The sequence below is a fragment of the Heteronotia binoei genome, chromosome 21, assembly GCF_032191835.1.
Source record: "Heteronotia binoei isolate CCM8104 ecotype False Entrance Well chromosome 21, APGP_CSIRO_Hbin_v1, whole genome shotgun sequence".
NCBI classification, from domain to species: Eukaryota; Metazoa; Chordata; class Lepidosauria; order Squamata; family Gekkonidae; genus Heteronotia; species Heteronotia binoei.
In genome coordinates this window covers 84,897,395-84,912,844 of record NC_083243.1, presented here as the reverse complement: position 1 = coordinate 84,912,844, position 15,450 = coordinate 84,897,395, and the positions used below count along the sequence as shown (strand labels likewise).

At 46.9% G+C, this 15,450-nt stretch overlaps 1 protein-coding gene across 4 annotated transcripts in view; it reads right to left on the bottom strand.

The window, feature by feature from the left end:
* The window catches only part of DPF3 (double PHD fingers 3), a 328,225-nt gene that overhangs the window by 59,435 nt on the left and 253,340 nt on the right, over positions 1-15,450 (bottom strand). The window lies entirely within an intron of this gene.

Here is a 15,450-nt window from a genome sequence, read left to right as displayed (position 1 = left end):
CTGCCTCTCTGTTCTTCCTCCTCCACCCCAAACCATAAGATAGTTTCTCCAAAGAGCCCAAGGGTGCCTAGGACCTACAGGTTTAGCTCAGACATAATTTGATTTAATCACAACTTTTTTCTGCAAAAAGAAGTGCTGAAATTCTCAAGAGGGAAATAAAGAAGAAACACACAAGGTGCCACTCATGAACTTTTAAATATTGTTTGAAAATTTTGTTTCCACAAAAGGGTTCTACCATGTTCCCCCCGAAAAAGAAATCCTGGTTTTAACTATGGTTAGTTTGGGTCACCAAGATTCATCTCACAGATGTCCCTAAAATTACAAGGCAAATGTTGGTTTCTTCTTCTGTTGTTTTTAGTTTGGGAGGATGGTGCCAAAGAACAAAACAGAATTAAACCAAGTCAAGATACCTTCATTCTTGCATCACACAAAATCATAGTTAAGATTAATTAATTTAGTATATGTGCTGCCGAAGCAAGCACAAGATTAATTAATGGAGATTAATAAACCCAGGAGTCATTTTGTAGAAAAATAGGTAGTGGAGCTCATCCACGGATTGTTATGCAGCTGCACATACATTGAATGGACAAGGAGGTGGAACTCTCCGAAGGAGGAGAAGGAACTTTCTGAAAGGTTCAGGAGCTGTGCTCCTGTGCTCTCCCACTGAATCTGAGGCGTGTATAAACCAATGTCAGATTCAGCTGCATAGTGGCTGCTGGCAACATTGTTTCAGAAATCTGCAGGGGATATGGAATACTGCTAGGCTTGCCAATCCCCAGGTCCCAGTGGGGGTTCTCCCACTTTCCAGGCTCCTTCCCACCCCCAGTCAGCTGGCCAGCAGGGGGAAGCCCCGTCCCACAGCCACCATGTGACTTTCTACCTCCGAAGGCTTCAGTCTCCGATTGAAAGGCTTCCTCTTGGGATGGTGTGTCTGTGTTACTTTGAAGAAGTTGGCAGCAACTCATGAGTAGAGACACCAATCCCAGGCTTCACAGTCGCTAGAAATGGGGGAGGGAAATGTCTGCTGGGCACTTCATTATTCCTTATTTGGAGATCGATTCTCATAAGGTATAATGGGGAATTGATCTGGAGATACTGGGGGCTCTGAGGGGGCTGTTTTTTGAGGTAGATGAACCAAATTTTCAGTATAGCATCTCGTGCCTCTCCCCAAAATATCCCCCAAGTTTCAAAACAATTGGACCAGGGGGTCCAATTCTATGAGCCCCAAAAGAAGGTGCCCCATCCTTCATTATTTCCTATGGAAGGAAGGCATTTGAAAATGTGTGCTGTCCCTTTAAATGTGATGGCCAGAACTCCCTTTGGAGTTCAATTATGCTTGTCACACCCTTGCTCCTGGTTCCACACCCAAAGTCCCCAGATATTTCTTGAATTGGACTTGGCAACCCTAAATACTGCACCTGCAGCTCCAAAGTGGGTGCTATTTCAGATACAGAACAGAGCATTGGAATGAAGGCAGGATCTCTCCCCTGCCCTGCAATCCTGACTTGAGTAGGGCCCAAATATTTAAAATTTTCCCCTCAGTCACTGTGTGGCTGCAGAGAAAGTGAGTTTTGTCAGGGAACCCAGACACATTTGTTTAAAAATGTCTTTTATAGCTTGGCCTTATGTACAGTTAACTTATTTAAACTATGTTTGAATTCTGATAGAACTTTGGACATAGGGTTGCCAATCCCCAAGTGAGAGCAGGGGATCCCCTGGTTTGGAGGCCTTCCCTGTCAAGAGTCACTCCATCTTGTTCCTCTTGTCATGATGTATTCAATTGTATAATGCTAGGCTGTGCTTCCATGCTATGCTGCACTTGCTATGCCTTTGATATAACTGTATATAACTGTAACTTGTTGCTTATCTGGAGGGAGGATGGCATGTCTGGGAACTGGCTAGTTGCTAGGTAACCAAGGGCAAGAGCTGGAGGAGATGTGAACCATGAACTGATAGCGAGCACCTGCAGTGATGAGAGCTTTGCAAAAAACTCGTGCAAAACCCCCGCTTTTGCTTGGTGCGCTTTGGCTTGAATTATAACGTTCAGGGCAAAGGTTTATAAGTTGAGGGAACTGACAGAGAGGTCAGTTCTGACAATGCGTGTGAATGCCCATGAAGCTGGAATAAAGATCTTGAACTTCAATTGTCTTTTCCTTGACTCTGGGTCCATTTCAGGATCATCAGAAAGCGAGAGGGGGGAGGAAAATGTCTGCTGGGCACTCCATTATTCCCTATGGAGACCGATTCTCATAGGGAATAATGGAGAATTGATCTGCGGGTATCTGGGGCTCTGTGGGGGCTGTTTTTTGAGGTAGAGGAACCAAATTTGCAGTATAGCATCAGATGCCTCTTCTCAAAACACCCTCAAAGTTTCACAAAGATTTGACCAGGGGGTCCAATTCTATGAGCCCCCAAAGAAGGTGCCCCTATCCTTTATTATTTCCAGTGGACGGAAGACATTTAAAAGGTGTGCTGTCCCTTTAAATGTGATGGCCAGAACTCCCTTTTGAGTTCAATTATGTTTGTCACAACCTTGCTTCTGGCTCCACCCCCAGTGTCTCCTGGCTCCACCCCCAAAGTCCCCAGATATTTCTTGAATTGGACTTGGCAATGCTATTTGGACACATGGAGGTGTGAAACTGCCTTATATTGAATGTAACCACTGGTCCATCAAAGTCAGTATTTTCTACTCAGACTGAAAGCAACTCTTCAGGGTCTTTGGTAGAGGCCTTTTGTATAACTTACTACTTATTCTCAAAAGCAGATATCTGTTAGCACAATTTATTGTGTCATGTACATAGATAATGCTAAAGAGGGAGGGAGAGAAGCAAAATCATAGTTTATGGATCTCTTGTTAACTGCTGAATAAGTACATTAGCTTTCTGCACATTTTTTAACCCCAACATCTCATGAATATAAAATAGAGCTTGTCCCTACAGAACCTCCTTTGCTTCCCTCTCAGTATTTTTTTGTTGTGCCTTATAGCTGCATATCTCCAGGTGAAAATATTGCAACAGCACTGAGCAGAAGGGGAAGGGACCGGAGCAAACTGAAGCTATACTGGACCCTAACCAAGCACCATGGAAAGATATTTTACATTATTTCAGTTTTGGATATATGCATGTTTTATTTGGTTCTAGGAAAAAAGCACAAAGGAAAAATGCCCAAAGAAAAAACCCCACAGACATAAATGTTCACAGGAAAAAAGTCCCCATGGAAACATGCCCACATGGAAATAAACCCACATGGATAGAAGCCCACACAGAAAAACGCCCATACTGAAAGAACCCCACATGGAATAGTGTTGCCAAGTCCAATTCAAGAAATATGACTTATTTTACTCCTAAAATAACAACAAAATATTATTAATGGTTATCCACAATTATAAACATCTATGGTGCTTTACATATTTTTCCATGGGGGCTTTTTCCCATGGGGGCTTCTTTCAGTATGGACTTTTTTCTGTGTGGGCTTCTTTCCATGTGGGTTTATTTCCATGTGGGCTTTTTTCCTGTGAGCATTTATGTCAGTGTTTTTTTTCCTTTGGGATTTTTTCCTTTGTGCTTTTTTTCTGGTTACCGCTTTATTTATATTTTATAAATTAAATTTATGGATCACCCAATCCCTGAGTTCACATGGCTCTTGGTGATGTGCAACAATAAGTAAAATACAATATAAACATTACTAGAGTGACTAAAAGAATTCAGTATAATCTAAAAACAGACTAGGGAGAACATTTGTATTAAAGTTTGCAAATAACAATAAAAATTGTCATGTGCTTTTGATATTAAAAGTGTTACTGAAATGATTAATGATAAAGTGATGCATCATGTTTTCTCTGTTGCCTGGTCAATATGCCTTTATTGTCCAGTTCAGGCAAAAAAAACTGGCAGTCCAGGCAAAAGAAGAAGAAGAGAGAGCACACAAAACTGAGCCCAGCTATCCTTTATGTGAGAAAATTAAGGTCTTTGTTTGATACCTAGGCCAAAAGCTCTTCCATGCTATGCCCCTGAGCCTTCTTCTCAACTGTTCAAATATGTGTTCAGAATTTGGCTTCACCAGTTCACATATTTCCAGCCTTCCTCCCTTGGAGGGATGGCTGACATACAATCTGAACCTATAGGGTAAGTGGCACTGAGTTTCCCTCACGTTCCTTTCCCCCCTACTGCTGACAGAGCTCATCTCTCTGCAGGTTTGACATGTTTCCATGACAACCAGAATCCTAGGCTGTTGCTGCCTCTGGTCTTGCCACCTGTTATTACTCCATCTCTCAAGTGTAAAGAACTGATTTGTGACCTCTTATTTTTCTGTTCAAAAGCAACTTTGCAAAGAATAGATGGATTCAAGAAATAAGAAATTAAAAAACCCTAACTAATAAATGGGAAAAGGAGAGCAAGGAGAAAAAGTGATAGAAGATGCGCTTCTGAAAGTGCCTTGTGCTAATAGAATAAGAGATTGAATCCCTGCTGGAGATGAGTCCACCTCCGGCTGGCTTATTCCCAACATTTAATGAGAAATAGAGAAAGTCATTGGGGGTGGGTTTCAAAGGGAATGGTTCATTGCGCAGACCAGCATATTTTTTGCACAGGACAGAGGTGTGGACTGAAGCAAGACATACTAGGCACTATAAATCTGTGGGAGAGCTGAAGGACATGCCAGATGGAGCTTACATAAAATGAAGTTCAGTCATTTCCTATTCATCAGGATTTGTTCCCCTCCCCCTCCTTCCAACTGCTTATGGGTACATTTCCTTACTCCTGTTTTTAAGAAGGTGACTGAAAATTAGTCCTTTGTAATGCCCATTTTCAAATGACTTGAGAATTGCTGTGATTCCTGTCCAGCAGATTTGTACCCCTCCATGTACACAAGATTTCCCCCAATGTAACTGTGCCTCCAGTTGGCAGGAAATTAAAATTTGGTTAATCCACAAAGTATACAGTGCCATAGAACCATCTGTAAAATATATTTTGTTAATTATTTATTTAAAAATTTAAAAGCTGCCTTTCCATTCAGAAAATGACTCATAGATCAAGCATATTGAGGAATACTATTGTGTGACAAAGGAGATATGCAGTATGGGTTGAAATATGGAAAAGTAAAGTAAAAGAGAAGAGGAGAGATTCTAAAAGACCTTTAAAAGTGTGAATGCTCTAACGATAGTGGATCAATTGTTTCAAGCAGAACCCTGTCAGTTCACAGATGGCACTCATCCAGTGGTCTGAGGCTGCTACTATAAAGGAAACCTTCTGTGCTATATTGATAACATACGGATATTTTGAATGCTTGGGTATGCCAGCATCCTCCATTATCAGTGAAACAAAGTGACTTGGACTATCCACATGATCAAAACATTTACAAATTACCAGTGCAGTATGGGAACCAGCCATAAGGGAAGCAATTTAATAGCAGCAACTGCACAGCAAAGATAACATATGGAGCATACAACATAAAACATATGAAGGCTGAAAAGTGAATATAAATCCACATTGCATTACAGACACAGGCACACAATTAACAAGAGAGACTGTAAGTTGCATTTAGGGTAACATGTTTCAACACTAAATGCCAGAAGAATATGATAAGCATGAGATTCATGTCTTAACAAGTTCCCAGTATTTCTCAAAAGCTTATAGAGACTTTTAGGTTCAAAAAAGGACTGTTTCAATTGTTCAAATAGTGGCAGCCACATTTATAGGACCTGAAAAAAGGCAGTGATTCATGCTATTTCCACGTCATTCCAATTGTATATACATTTCCATGAGTTATCATGTAGGGCAAGCTGATTAAATGAACTGCGTCAGTCAGTCAGTTTATTATTACAGTCATTGACCAGAACATGTAAGTCATTTACAGACCAATCCAGACATAAGTAGCTGCTGTGCCACTAGTAGACTTCCTGAGGACTTCGGCACGCTGGAGTGTGGGGAGGGGAGAGGTGCTAGCTTGCCGTGAGGGAGACAGTCGCCATGGCAACGCCACTGGCGTAGGCACAAGGGAGGCGGAGGCAGCCGGAGGGGAGGGCCAGCCCACACCTCCCATTGGCCAGTCCTGACGCGTGCGCTGTGACTCATGACAGTCAGGGATGGGGAGAGGCAGCTCCAGAGAGGCTGACAGCCATCCCCAACCCGCCCCCAAACAGAGAACGGAGCCAATGATGGGCAGACCATCACAGGCAAAGGAAAGACGTCCCACCAACACGGGGAGGGAACAGGAGTGAGGCTGGGCATGCACGCACGAGAAGCCTGGCTTATCATGCTCAGGTGCTCCAGTCTCTGGGTCGGCCGCAGGTGGCTCTTGTCCAGATTGATTAGGAAACCGTGCTGCTGAAGGCAGTTGATGGTACTCTGGATGTCCCGCTCTGCATTCCTCCTCGACGAGGATCTTAGTAACAGGTCGTCGAGGTACGGGTGAACGTGTATGCCTCTCTGCCTGAGGTGGGCGATCAGATTCACCAACACCTTGGTGAACACCCGTGGGGCCATTGCGAGGCCGAAAGGCAGGGCTCTGAACTGGTAGTGACGTCCGTTCACGCAGAAACGTAGGAATTTGCGATGGGCAGGCAGAATCGTAATATGAAGGTAGGCCTCTGCCAGATCCAGCGAAGCCATGTAGTCCCCGTGATTTAGGGCCTCTGTTATTGACTTGATGGATTCCATCCTGAAGTGGCGTAGCTTGATATTCCTGTTCAGAAATTTTAAGTCCAGGATTGCCCTCCAGTCCCCGTTCTTTTTGGGAACTGTGAAAAAGATAGAATAAACACCTAGATATTTCTGCTTCGTAGGGACTTGTTCTATTGCAGCAATATCCAGAAGGTGGCGTATAGCCTTGAGGGTGACCTCCCTCCGCCCTGGGTTCGAGCGAAGGGGGGAGATGATGAAACGATCTGGAGGGGTGCGCCTGAACTCTATCGGGTAGCCCTGAGATACAATTTCTAGAGTCCAAGAGTCCGCCTGTGACTCCGCCCAGGCCTGATGGAAGTGTAACAGGCGGCCCCCTACTGGGATGTACTCCCAGTCATGCCTTATTGGGCTTGGGGCCCCTCTCAAACTTGTCCGATCTCTCGGGCTGGTTTCTCTGGAATCTGGGGTTGGAGAAGCCCTTATGGAAATTTTGCTTGGGTTGACCCCAGGCTGCTTTTCTAAACTCTTGTTTGGGCTTGGAGGCGCTGGAGGGGGTCCGAAAGGAACTAGGTTTAAATCCCCGTCTGTCTGGATGTCTGAGGAACTTGGGCATGGCCTTCTTTTTGTCCCGTGTCTCCACGAGGATCTTCTCCAGGGCGTCTCCGAATAGCTTCTCTCCTTGAAAAGGGTAGGCTGAAACGATCGACTTTGAATGTATGTCAGCCGGCCAGGCCCTAAGCCATAGGCCCCTTCTTGCCACAGCGTTGGACGCCATTGCTCTGGCAGAGAAGGTAAGGGCATCCAGGGAAGCATCTGCTGAGAATTCAGCTGCCCGCAGGAGTCTGCTGGTGCCCTCTAGGATCCTTTTATCCACGTCTGGTAGAAGCTGTGAAAGACGCCTTAGCCACACTATGGCTGCTCTAGAGACTATGGAGTTAGCAGCAGCAGCCTTGATGGCAAAGGCCGTAGCCTCATGGGTCCTCTTCAGGGCCAGGTCAATTTTTCTGTCCCAGCTGTCCCGAATGGACCCTTGGCCGTCCTCTGCTAGCAACCCATGGGACTGTAAAGCTGCCACTGGCGCATCTACCAGGGGTACCTGTAGCATATCATTGGCAAAGGTGGGCAGCTCATACAACTTCCTGACAGAGTTGGGAACCTGCCTGTTGGCACTTGGCTTGGCCCACTCTGCTTTCAGCTGGCGCTCGAAAAATACTGGGAAGGGGAAGGCCCTGTCAGGAGAGCGATACCTTGGAAAAAACTCTGAGTTCCCCTCGGACTTATTCTTGGGGTTGGTCAGAGAACTGGGAGCCTCCTGTTCCTCAGGGGCCACCTGGAGGTCCAGGGCAGCTAGTACCTTGGCCAGGAGAGGCTGGAACTCTTCCGCCCTGAAGAAACGTGAGGAGGGTTCTGGCACAGACGTACCCTCTATCTCCTCATCTGAAAGGAATTCGCCCTCCTCCCATTCTCCCCCTTCTGACTCCTCCGACTGATCCCCATACTGGAATCTCTCACCTTCCAGAGGATCATTGATTAAATAACCCCTGGTGGCCCTAGAGTAGTGGTCTTGGACCCTGGGCCTCTTAGGTGATGGTGATCTGGAGGGGGGATGTGGGCTAGAGGGCCTTCGTCTCCTATGGGTGGCTGCTTCCACTGCAGCACCCACTGTCTGCCTTATTGACTCTAAAAAAATCAGCAAATAAAGAGGGTCCCATAGTGGGTACGTTACCCAAGCCCGCCTGGGGCTGGCTGGTCTGTGCAGCTTCCTGGTGTGCTTGGGCCTCGTGGAGATCGAAGTCTCCCGCCTGGAGGGTGGCATCCGTCGGTCCCCGTCTCTGAAGGCTGCCCAGCTGCTGGTCGCCGTCCTTATGCGCCTTCCTGCGCTTCTCGGAATGGCCGTCGGAGCCAGGTTGGCGTTCTGAGGAGGCCTCCTCCGCTGCCGACGATGACCAGCGCCGCCTGCGCTCGTTCTCCGCTCCTCTTCTACCCCTACAGGGCACGTTGCCGGCAGCCGAGGCAAGCCCCGTGGTCATGCCGGCTCCGGAAGGTGGCCTTTCGGCCCCGCGCAGAGCGCTGGGGGCCGAGTCGTCCATTAAGAAGGCGCCCCTCGCTCTGCGCACCATCAGCTGATCTTCGCGCCGCGGCTTGAAAAGGCACAGTCCGGGCTGCCGGAGTGCCGCTCCTCTTCGTTGTGGGGAAGAAGTAGAGGAGGGAGGGAGGCTTAGAGAAGGGATCAGAGGATTAAGAAAGGACAGGTATAGGTCAGAAAACAAGGTGAGGGAGGAATCTTACTTGGCTAGAAGGAAAAGGCAAACAAAAAAGGATAGGAACCTATCCTAGCACATGCTCTCCCTGTCAAGGCAGGAAAAGAACTGAGGGGTGGTTCCCACAGCCAACAGGAAGAGGAAGAAGTTTTTTGAATCCTGCCTCCCTGATTGGACGGTGGGAAAACACCCAAGATGTCCTCTGCCTCCTAGGGAGAACGGAGCCAATGATGGGCAGACCATCACAGGCAAAGGAAAGACGTCCACCAACACGGGGAGGGAACAGGAGTGAGGCTGGGCATGCACGCACGAGAAGCCTGGCTTGGTGGCGAGGCGGGTGTGGGGTTGAGACAGGGCTGCATGGGACCATGGAGAAGCCGTCAATCCCCCCACATCCTCCTGCTGTCAGAGACTCTGTCAATGGCAGGCAGACAAGCAGGAAGTACCAAGTGCAGGAGTTCGCTGTCATAAACAGAGGCTGGAATGTGTGTCTGGAAGTGAGCAGCCCAGCAGCAGACACTCCCCCCCACCCAGAGACCTCCTGTGTTGCCCTGATGTCCCCTACCATGTGCACGGAACACCTCCCCCGGGGACTGCGGAACTCAGAGTGCAAGTGCATCAGCTGCAGAACTCTGAGTCCATTTCATCAGCCCCCCCCCCGTCCAGCCATGCGGGGGGGGCAGCATGGTGGCTCATAGACCATTCCCCCTTCAAAAATCCAAGTCTGCCCACCCTCCCAGGCATTCCCTCGGAGAGGCCACTGACAGAGGGGGTGGTTTGCCCAGGGAATGTGCAGCAAATGCCAAGCAGGAGAGACAACAGAGGGCACGGTTCAGACTTTATTTTTCCGGAACAGAGTGCAACAGTCTCCCTGGCACGTGCTGGGCAGTCTCACCATGGGCGGGGCTCCATTCTGAGTGGCAGGCAGAAACAACTGAGGGAATGGGGGGGCGGTGGAGCGACACACGCGGAAGCCTCTGTGTTGGAGTCCCACCTGCAAAACGGAGATAGAGATCAAGAGCACCTGCAGGGGCGGCAGCTGGAAGAGCAGGTTGCGTTTCAGCCGGGCGCTATCTTAAAGAGACAGTCTCTGACCCACCTCCCTGCAACAGGGCAGCTGCCACACACACACACACCATGCCCTGCCAGGGGTTGGGAACGTGGCAGAGGGCAGACCAAGGGAAGGGAGCAGGCGGCAGCACAGGGGAGCAGGGTCAGCAAATGCCCCCTGCCGGAGTCCACTACCTGGTTCAAATGCCAGAGATGCTCGCACACCAAGTAGTCAAGAGCGAGGGGAGGGGAAGGCTGAGAGGTGGACAGTGGATCTTACCCAGCCATGGGTGACAGTCCTCACATGCAGAGCCTCCAGGAGCTTGGAAGCTGTGGAGACCTGGAAACAAGAGCAGTTAGCCCCAGGGGAGAGACATCTCTCTCCCCCTCGCAAATCAAAGATACTGTCAAAGCAACTGCGCGGTACAAAACCCATCACCAACGTGCCTGCCTGTCCCTCACTCTAAATCTGTATGGCCGGGAGCTCGCCAGCAGAAGTTCCCGCCACGCGCTCCTCTCCCTAACAACTGAGTTGTGCGAGGTCAGAGTGGAAGTATTTCTAAGAGGGAGGAGACCACAATTGGGTGCTGGGGAGGGGGCTCGTTATCCCGAGGCATGAGGGGATTGGCGAGGCAATCATGCCATTCCTTAAGGGGTTGGTGAGCTTCCGCAGTGGCGGAGGCGACCTTTGTTTTTGGTTTCAACGAGTGCCTATGGGACATGCCGCTATTTTTGCTGGCGTAAAGTTGCGCCTCTCAGGGGGGGCGTATCATGGGCCAAACTGCTCAGGAAGCTTACTAAGCCTGGCCGTGCCCCCAACTCCACCCCCTCCTCCACCTGAACACCACACTCCGCCTCACTTTTGCCCTTAGCACCCAAGCACTGCCAAGCACCCCTTAGGCGCCGCTGCCCTCGAGCGGAGTGGTGCTTGGCGGCCCCCCGCTTATGTAACGCCCCCTTTAAACAGGTGAAGTGCAGCTGGAACATTGTAACTAGCCTTGCGAATCCCCAGGTCCCAGTGGGAGTTCTCCCGCTTTCCCATGTTCCTTACCGCTTTCAGTCAGCTGGGCAGTGGAGGGAAGCCCCACCCCCACAACCACCTTGTGCCTTTCCACTGGAGGCTTCAGACTCCTCTTGGAAAGGTTTCCTCTTGGGATGGTGTGTCTGTGTCTTTAAGGCTGAATGGAGGCGGGAGAGCAGACAGAAGAACATGGCTGCTTCCAGTGCCTGTGAAAGCAGCCCAGACCCATTGGTTGCACAATCTTTTCAGAGGTCGTTTGCATTGGAAAGGTAAATTTGAACCTTTGGTTGCTCTGTGTTACTTTGAAGAAGTTGGAAGTTCAGCAGCTTGTGAGTAGAGATGCCAATCCCCTGCTTCGTAGTTGTCAGAAATGGGAATGGGGGGGAATGTCTGCTGGGCACTTCATTATTCCCTATGGAGATTGATTTTCATAGGGTATAATGAAGATTTGATCTGGGAGTATCTGGGGATCTGGAGGGGCTGTTTTTTGAGATAGAGGCACCACATTTTCAGCATAGCATTTGATGACTCACCTCAAAATGCTCTTCAAGTTTCAAAAAGATTGGACACGGGGGTCCAATTCTATGAGCCCCAAAAGAAGGTGCCCCTATCCTTCATTATTTTTAATGTAGGGAAGGCACTTAAAAGGTGTGCGGTTCCTTTAAATGTGATGACCAGAACTCCCTTTGGAGTTCAACTGTGCTTGTCACAACTTTGTTTATGGCCCCACCCCCAAAGTCTCCTGGCTCCACCCCTAAAGTCCCCAGATATTTCTTGAATTAAACTTGGCAACCCTAATTGTAACCCCCGAGTCTGATAAAATTTCAGGATACTATTTGCTGATTTCTCTCCTGCATCAGCAGCACTCCTGTTATTGATTGAGTTGGAACCTGAAGCCTGCACCACTATTTGAAACTAGATACTTGTTCCAGCTAATGTCCTTGAATCTCCAACTGGGTCTCAACTTTACCAAATATGATGTCATATTACAGCATTTTTTTTTCTAAAGCCAACATGCAAATTAATTTCTCCATAATATCCAACATAAGAAGGGGTACACTGGAACCAGGTAGGATCCAACAGTAATTTCCAAAGATAGAAAGCATTTTCATCAACAGAATGGGGCTTTTCACCTGCATCTCACTGCAGCTCAAAATACTCCTCAAACTCTTGAGGGTCAGAGGTAGGGTTGTCAATACCCAGTTGGGGGCAGGGGATCCCCCAGTTTGGAGACCTTCCCCTGCTTCAGGAAGCAGTGGGGAGGAGGGAAATGTCTGCTGGGGGCTCCATTATACCCTATGGAGATAGTTCCTATGGGGTATAATGGAAAATTGATCCACGAGTATCTGGGGCTCCAGAGGGGGCTGTTTTTTTTAAATAGAGGCACCAAATTTTCAGCATAGTAATGTGGTAATGTAGTTAATGCAGTAGCATTAACAGAGCATTGCCTCTCCTCAACCCACCCACCCCCAAGTTTCAAAAAGATTGGACCAAGGGGTCCAATTCTATGAGCTCCAAAAGAAGGTGCTCCTATCCTCCAGTATTTCCAAATGGAGGGAAGGCATTTAAAAGGTACACTGTCCCTTTAAATGTGATGGCCAGAACTCCCTTTGGAGTTCAATAGTGGTTGTCACAACCTTGCTCTTGGCTCCACATCCAAAGTCCCCGGATGTTTCTTGAGTCAGACCTGGCAACCCTAGTCAGAGGACCCTCAGGAACAGACTGACGGTGTGGGGGGAGTCAGAGATTTGCAGTGGGATGTAGAAATCAGCTCAACTTCCCTTCCATTAGCAAAAATCTACTGCTGGATCCAACCTAATGTTTTATATGTTCAGGGTAAAGGCACTGTTGTGGAACTTCCTCAGAGAAGGCATGGAAGAAGTACTTTGCATTCAAATACATCTCCTATCATTGACTAAGGGAGAAATACTTCTGAAACAGAAAGAAAGGGCCTTGGCATAACATTCCAGTAGCTGCTGCTTGGTTCAAGGAACAAATAGCTCCCCTCCAACTGAGAAGCTACATTTACTTATTTATTCATCCATGGACTCCTGCTTGGATGAAAATAAAAAATGTTTCAAAGGAGGCTTTGCATGGGAAACAAGGAACAGCTTGGAAACCCAGTGGGATAAATGATTTTAAAAAAAAAAAAAATCTCTGGAGTCCGAATATTAAATTATGCTTCAAAAACCAGCCTGACATGAGAAGAAGTGGTTCCATGTTACAAATTCTGCCCTGGCCTGAATTAACTGTGAAGCAAGCAATCTACAGAATAGTTTTCCAGTGGAGTTGCATGGACCTTTGAATCTTCTGATACAGCAGGACAGAGGAGAACCAAAGCTGCTGTCACCTGCACTCTTATTAGTGTGACAGACCTTCAGGACAACCATAAACTTCAGGCATATCAGAACCCTTGCTAAGGCTTTATTATTTGACAGTTTCCAATGTGAAATATGTGTCTGCCTTGCTCCCAGAACTAGTTTTCTGTATACTATCATTGGATCCACCATATATCAGCACAAGCTGCTGATCCGCTATGTTTGTTCAGTGCCGGGGTTTTATGAGTCAAATTCCACACATTGCTAAACCTGGATGAATACTCAGGACTGTAGTATGTAGTAATGCAGTTAATAAAGTAGTATTAACATTGAGCATTGCTATAGCAAGTACATCTGTAATCAGAAAGCAGTTGGCATTGTTAGAGGTGCTAAGACGATGCAGTACCAATTTCTCACAATTGCACATCAGACCATTCCATTTTATGATCCCTTGCTCTGAATGTTTATGAAAAGTGCAATATAGTATGTGGCAAAAATAAGGTGACACTTCCAGTCCTCAAAGTGCAGAAGTCTACTGAAAGAAATGGGAAGATTTGTTTCTTGCAATGTTATTGTGAAAGTTTTTATTCTTGTATAAGGTTGCACGAAGTCAGCTGTTCAAGACTTGAATCATTAATGGCATATTGCTTCTAGAGTCATGGCTCTGATTCAGCTAGTGGCAAAAGGTAAAGATGTGTGATTGATTTTTAAAACAAATACTTTATCCAATCCCAGAATGAAATTCATTTTTCTTAATCAACTTGTTACGGAAGTGAAGGCATATGCGTTCATTTAGAGTTTAGGGGCAGCCTGGGCAAGGACACAGAGGTAATTATCCTGCTAGTGTGGCATAAGGTGCTTTTAAACTACTTTTTAAAATAGTTCAAGTGTACATTGACAGATTATTAGAATGGGGAGGACAATTGGGCATAATCCTGGAGAGCCAGTTTGGTTAAGTGTGTGGACTGGGAGAACTGGGTTTGATTCTCCTCTCCTCCACATATACCTGCTGATGTGACCTTGGGCCAGCCACAAGTTCTCTCAAGGCTGTTCTGCTCAAGAGCAGTTCTGGGAGAGCTCTCTCAGCCCCACCTACAAGGTGTCCGTTGAGGGGAGGGGAAGGGAAAGGCGATTGTAAGCTGCCCTGAGACTCCTTTGGGTAGTGAAGGGTGGGGTATAAATACAATCTCTTCTTCCCGTCTCCTTCCCTACGCAGGGAGTAAGTTAATCAGAACCAAGGCTATTTGATATTGTTGTTATCCAACTTGAGTCGTGAGATGGTCTGAAGAAAGGCAGATATTTAAATAAATTAATGAATGCATGTTGCTGAAAAGCAAACAATGAACCAGTCTTGGACTGGGGGCTCAAAACTAAGGCTTCCATTTCCCAAAGAAACTGCAGAAAAAGAAAGTCTCCCTCCCCAATCCTGCAGCAAGAAACTACCTATCTTCTTCCTTCCAGCAGCTGCACTAAAGGGATATAATATTTATTTATTCAATGTGCTTATATTTCATGCTTTCCAGCAGATCAAAGCAATATACACATAAAATCAGAGCAGACATAAAATAGAATAATAGGTGAATGTCAGAAGTAGAACTCTCATATATTATTATCCCTGTAGGAAGATCATTGGGATGTACCCTTCCCTCAAATACTGAGGAAGAGAAAGGCTTGTCAGCAGACTGAAGTGGGAAAAACATTTGGTTTGGATATTATTATTATGGAATACCTCTCCTGAGGTCAGACCCTTGGGAATAATTGAGAATTGGTGCAGAGTACTCCAGCTGCAGGGAAGAACTAGTGGAAATCATGAACTATACTTTGTTCCAGACAAAGTGCGTTACAGAGCCAACCTTAGCAAAGTTACACCCTCCTAAGCCCATTAAAGTCAATGGGGCTTTGAAGGGTGTAAATCAATTTAGGGTGGCACCATTACATTTATAGATGCAGTATTTTCAATCCAACCCTATAACTCTGTTTCTGTACATATTGCTGTATGTCAATGGAGATGGCACAACTGACTACTTAGACTACTGATGCATACCTGCTGGAAGGTCTGCATCAGCACTAATGATGCATCAGTACATTACATAGTACTATTTTTGTTTTGCAGTAGTCACTTGGAAATACATTTCTTGCTCAACTACGTTCACTTGAGAATGACAGATGAAGAACAGGGA